Raw genomic sequence first — 5,000 nt, forward strand, 5'->3', positions numbered from 1 at the left:
TACGCTATTGGAGCTGGAATTACCGCGGCTGCTGGCACCAGACTTGCCCTCCAATAGATACTCGTTAAAGGATTTAAAGTGTACTCATTCCGATTACGGGGCCTCGGATGAGTCCCGTATCGTTATTTTTCGTCACTACCTCCCCGTGCCGGGAGTGGGTAATTTGCGCGCCTGCTGCCTTCCTTGGATGTGGTAGCCGTTTCTCAGGCTCCCTCTCCGGAATCGAACCCTGATTCCCCGTTACCCGTTACAACCATGGTAGGCGCAGAACCTACCATCGACAGTTGATAAGGCAGACATTTGAAAGATGCGTCGCCGGTACGAGGACCGTGCGATCAGCCCAAAGTTATTCAGAGTCACCAAGGCAAACGGACCGGACGAGCCGACCGATTGGTTTTGATCTAATAAAAGCGTCCCTTCCATCTCTGGTCGGGACTCTGTTTGCATGTATTAGCTCTAGAATTACCACAGTTATCCAAGTAACGTGGGTACGATCTAAGGAACCATAACTGATTTAATGAGCCATTCGCGGTTTCACCTTAATGCGGCTTGTACTGAGACATGCATGGCTTAATCTTTGAGACAAGCATATGACTACTGGCAGGATCAACCAGGGAGCTGCGTCAACTAGAGCTGAGCAGCCGGCCGCCCGGGAGTGTGTCCCAGGGGCCCGCGCGAACACGCAAGCGTCCGCTCAATTATTCTGCAAACAGGAGGAGGCTGAGCTCCCCTGCACAATACACCTCGAAACCCTCTCAGGTCCCGGCGGCGCGCAGCGCCGTCCTAAGTACTTGGTCGGGTTCGAGAGAGGCGCAATCGCCCGGAGTTAGGCGAGTAGACGCTTTAGGTGCGACCACCCGTGCTCCCAACTGAGCTTGCCGCTGCCGACAGAGGCCCGGGAGCGTGCTGTCGTGGCATTGCCGGCGGGAGACAACACGCGCCACCTACGGTGACCGGCAGCTCCAACGCCAGCGCCACAGAAGGGCAAAGGCCCCACGTGGGTGCCGAAGCGAACTCTCCCAGCACAGCGCACGTGCCAACACGTCTGCACAACTGCGATACAAACCACCAGCGAGAACCGCTGGGGCGACCGAGCAGCAGACGGCGTCGCGGCGCCGAGTGCCGGGCGGCGGCGCATCCTCAACGCACACAGTCCTCAATCGGACCAGCACACTGCAGATGTCCACCGCGCTTCGCACCGGGCCGGCGAGGACCCACTTTGGCTGCACGGCGCCGCGCGCAGGGTGCCCCGGCGCGCAGCTGCGCCGCCTGCCGCGTCCGTCGGCCGGCGCGCCTGCCACTGGGCGCACCCACCAGCCGGCTGTAGCGCGTGCGCCCACGCACCGCGCGGCCAGCACGCCGGGCGGCCCCCCCTCACCGGCCGGGGACAGTCCCACCCACCCACAGCCGCGTATCGCTTCACACCCAGATTCACATTCACGTTCGTTGGTATGGTGGGGACCGCTTCGTAGCTGTACCGATCGTTGCCCTCACAGATGTACCTCCAGCAAGGACAACCGCACCACAACGGGTTACCAGTTGTTCATTTGCGTAACGTCACCAGTAAACGTACACGTCCATCCCCGTTTGCAAAGTCAACTATTATTGCATGCCTGCCTGTCAGGTGTCAAGACACACTACATCCGCTCACATCCACGCAACAAAATGTGCCCGACTAGAGGGCACGTGGAAGGTGCCCCCGTACGTATGCGATGTCCATTGCGCGACCAACTGTCAACCGGCCTCTGTAGCATGTCGCAGATGTGGAACGCGGGGCACCGTGCTATCACATTGTGTGAGAAGAGACTACTACGTCTGCATACACGCGCCACTACATGAACAGACGGCTCCTGCTGATCGCCATCCACTGCGTCCATTACTCCCACACGTCTCTATGGCGTACCACACTGCAATGCAGCTGTTATGGGGAGATGACACGTAGCTGTGTACACAACATTCTGAGCGGGTTGCGGTTGGACAATACATTAATGTAACGTGTCATATGCCAATTACAGAGCAGGGTAAGGCACAACTTGGGTTAGGTTAAGGCACAACTTGGGTTAGGTTAAGGCACAACTTGGGTTAGGTTAAGGCACAACTTGGGTTAGGTTAAGGCACAACTTGGGTTAGGTTAAGGCACAACTTGGGTTAGGTTAAGGCACAACTTGGGTTAGGTTAAGGCACAACTTGGGTTAGGTTAAGGCACAACTTGGGTTAGGTTAAGGCACAACTTGGGTTAGGTTAAGGCACAACTTGGGTTAGGTTAAGGCACAACTTGGGTTAGGTTAAGGCACAACTTGGGTTAGGTTAAGGCACAACTTGGGTTAGGTTAAGGCACAACTTGGGTTAGGTTAAGGCACAACGTGGGTTAGGTTAAGGCACAACGTGGGTTAGGTTAAGGCACAACGTGGGTTAGGTTAAGGCACAATGTGGGTTAGGTTAAGGCACAATGTGGGTTAGGTTAAGGCACAATGTGGGGGTAGATTGCGGTACAAATTGCATTACATTGCGGTGCAAATTGCATTACATTGCGGTGCAAATTGCATTACATTGCGGTGCAAATTGAGTTACATTGCGGTGCAAATTGAGTTACATTGCGGTGCAAATTGAGTTACATTGCGGTGCAAATTGAGTTACATTGCGGTGCAAATTGAGTTACATTGCGGTGCAAATTGAGTTACATTGCGGTGCAAATTGAGTTACATTGCGGTGCAAATTGAGTTACATTGCGGTGCAAATTGAGTTACATTGCGGTGCAAATTGAGTTACATTGCGGTGCAAATTGAGTTACATTGCGGTGCAAATTGAGTTACATTGCGGTGCAAATTGCGTTACATTGCGGTGCAAATTGCGTTACATTGCGGTGCAAATTGCGTTACATTGCGGTGCAAATTGCGTTACATTGCGGTGCAAATTGCGTTACATTGCGGTGCAAATTGCGTTACATTGCGGTGCAAATTGCGTTACATTGCGGTGCAAATTGCGTTACATTGCGGTGCAAATTGCGTTACATTGCGGTGCAAATTGCGTTACATTGCGGTGCAAATTGAGGTAGGTTAAGGTGCAACACAGGTTAGGTTAAGGTGCAACATAGGTTAGGTTAAGGTGCAAGATGGGTTAGGTTAAGGTGCAAGATGGGTTAGGTTAAGGTGCAAGATGGGTTAGGTTAAGGTGCAAGATGGGTTAGGTTAAGGTGCAAGATGGGTTAGGTTAAGGTGACATAGGTTAGGTTAAGGTGACATAGGTTAGGTTAAGGTGACATAGGTTAGGTTAAGGTGACATAGGTTAGGTTAAGGTGACATAGGTTAGGTTAAGGTGACATAGGTTAGGTTAAGGTGACATAGGTTAGGTTAAGGTGACATAGGTTAGGTTAAGGTACAAACTGGGTTGTGTTATGGTACACATTGCGTTGTAGTACAGTACACGTTAGGTTTGGGTACGGTACACAATGTGGTATGGGATGGCGTGTTGTGGGGGGGAGGGGGGGGGGGAGGTTCGTTGATATCGACCGTAGGACGTGGATGCCCGAGGCAGCGTCAGTGTGTCAAAGGAGTTATGTCACGTCGGGATGCGCTTTTCGCCAGTGAGAGGGGGCGAGCCGTGTCTGTGGTTGCGGCAGACCTGTGTGTTTCATTCCTGCCAGTGTGTTTGTGCTGTAAGACGAGGCAGTGTGGTGGTGATGGGTGCACCCCTGTGTAGGACATGTGTGGGTGTTGGTGGCTTCTCTGAGCAATTGTGGTTGTCGGACGAGTGGGGTATTCTGTTTTATGATTGGACCTCCCGGTCTGGTTATCATAGCGTAGTTGGTGTACTGTGGCGGATAGGATGCACCGGACGTTGGTCCATGCTGGTGCTTAGTAGTTGTATCTGTGTCTGTTACAGGCAGAGAGTAGTGTGTGATAGAGTGTGTGGCTGACGTGTGGTTCATTTTGTGTGTACGGACGTTCAGCATGTATAGGGGCATTTGCGTATATAATCTATCATAATCTATCTATGTGGGCCTGCATAGTTTACTGAGCAGTGCTGTGAGGTGACTGAACTACGAGTGACGTACTGATTTACAGCGGAATGATTGCCTTGTACCAAAGATGGAGTATCGGCTCTACGACAGCGTTGGCACCGCAGGAAATGGTCTCGTAAAACGGCCCTCCCACCGTCATCGTTGTGAGGGGTAGGGACCGCCTATATTCTGAGAGGAGCCCTGTTTGCCACTGGGCGTGGGGTCTCGCATCCTGCGGTTCAGTGCCCCCAGGGAAGCGCGCGGAGGTGGTGCTGCTGCTGCTGCTGCTGTAGCAAGCGAGCTACTTACAGCATGTATAGGGACAGCGGGAATATGGCATATTCGATATAACTCTTCATGAAACGCAAGATATAGGGGCGGATTGCACGTTACGAGTGCGGGAAGAGTCCGCCGTTCATCCGCTGGAGTTGCGATTTGGGCGGTTGGGGTGGGGCACGTGCGGGTGCGGGTGGAGCGATTGTCGGTCGACGACTTCGTGCGACGCAGGCACAGGCGTTGGGGCTCCTGTGGTGGGCAGATGATGCAGGGTTTGTGGGTGGCGTCGGAAAATGGGCACTGTGGGACCTAGCGATGTCGTAGTCGGCGTGGCGTCTCATAGATGGCGGTATCATCGGTGCAGCAGGTCATGTTGCGGGGGACCTGCAGGTGGCGGTATTTTTGTTTGTGGTGCGCTCGACATGGTGGACGTAGTGTCGTCCGATTCGCGTAGATGGAGCTATTGCATGTGGTTTCGTCACATTGTCATAGATGGCGGTGCCGTGTTTTGGAGGTATGGTTGGCGTAGTTTCGTTGGATTCCTGTAGATGGAGGTGTCGTTTCTGGGCCGGATGGCAATGTAGTTTGGTCACATTCCCAAAGATGGCTGTGTTGTGCCTGTGGGCGGCATTGTCAACATCATGCGGTATGGTCTGTTTATTGTGGACGTTGATGGCGTCGGGACCAGAGGGCGCGCGCGAACCGTTGACCACGCGTTATTCAC

General features: G+C 53.4%; 1 non-coding gene across 1 annotated transcript in view; it reads right to left on the minus strand.

Annotated features, from left to right (window-relative positions):
• Positions 1-617, minus strand: part of LOC126110706 (small subunit ribosomal RNA) — a 1,909-nt gene extending 1,292 nt beyond the window's left edge. Inside the window, exon 1 of the ribosomal RNA XR_007523867.1 lies at positions 1-617. This exon is cut by the window's left edge and continues 1,292 nt beyond it. This is a non-coding gene — a ribosomal RNA (small subunit ribosomal RNA).
• Positions 618-5,000: the final 4,383 nt, after the last annotated feature.

Source organism: Schistocerca cancellata, unplaced genomic scaffold (genome assembly GCF_023864275.1).
Source record: "Schistocerca cancellata isolate TAMUIC-IGC-003103 unplaced genomic scaffold, iqSchCanc2.1 HiC_scaffold_29, whole genome shotgun sequence".
In the NCBI taxonomy this organism is placed as follows: Eukaryota; Metazoa; Arthropoda; class Insecta; order Orthoptera; family Acrididae; genus Schistocerca; species Schistocerca cancellata.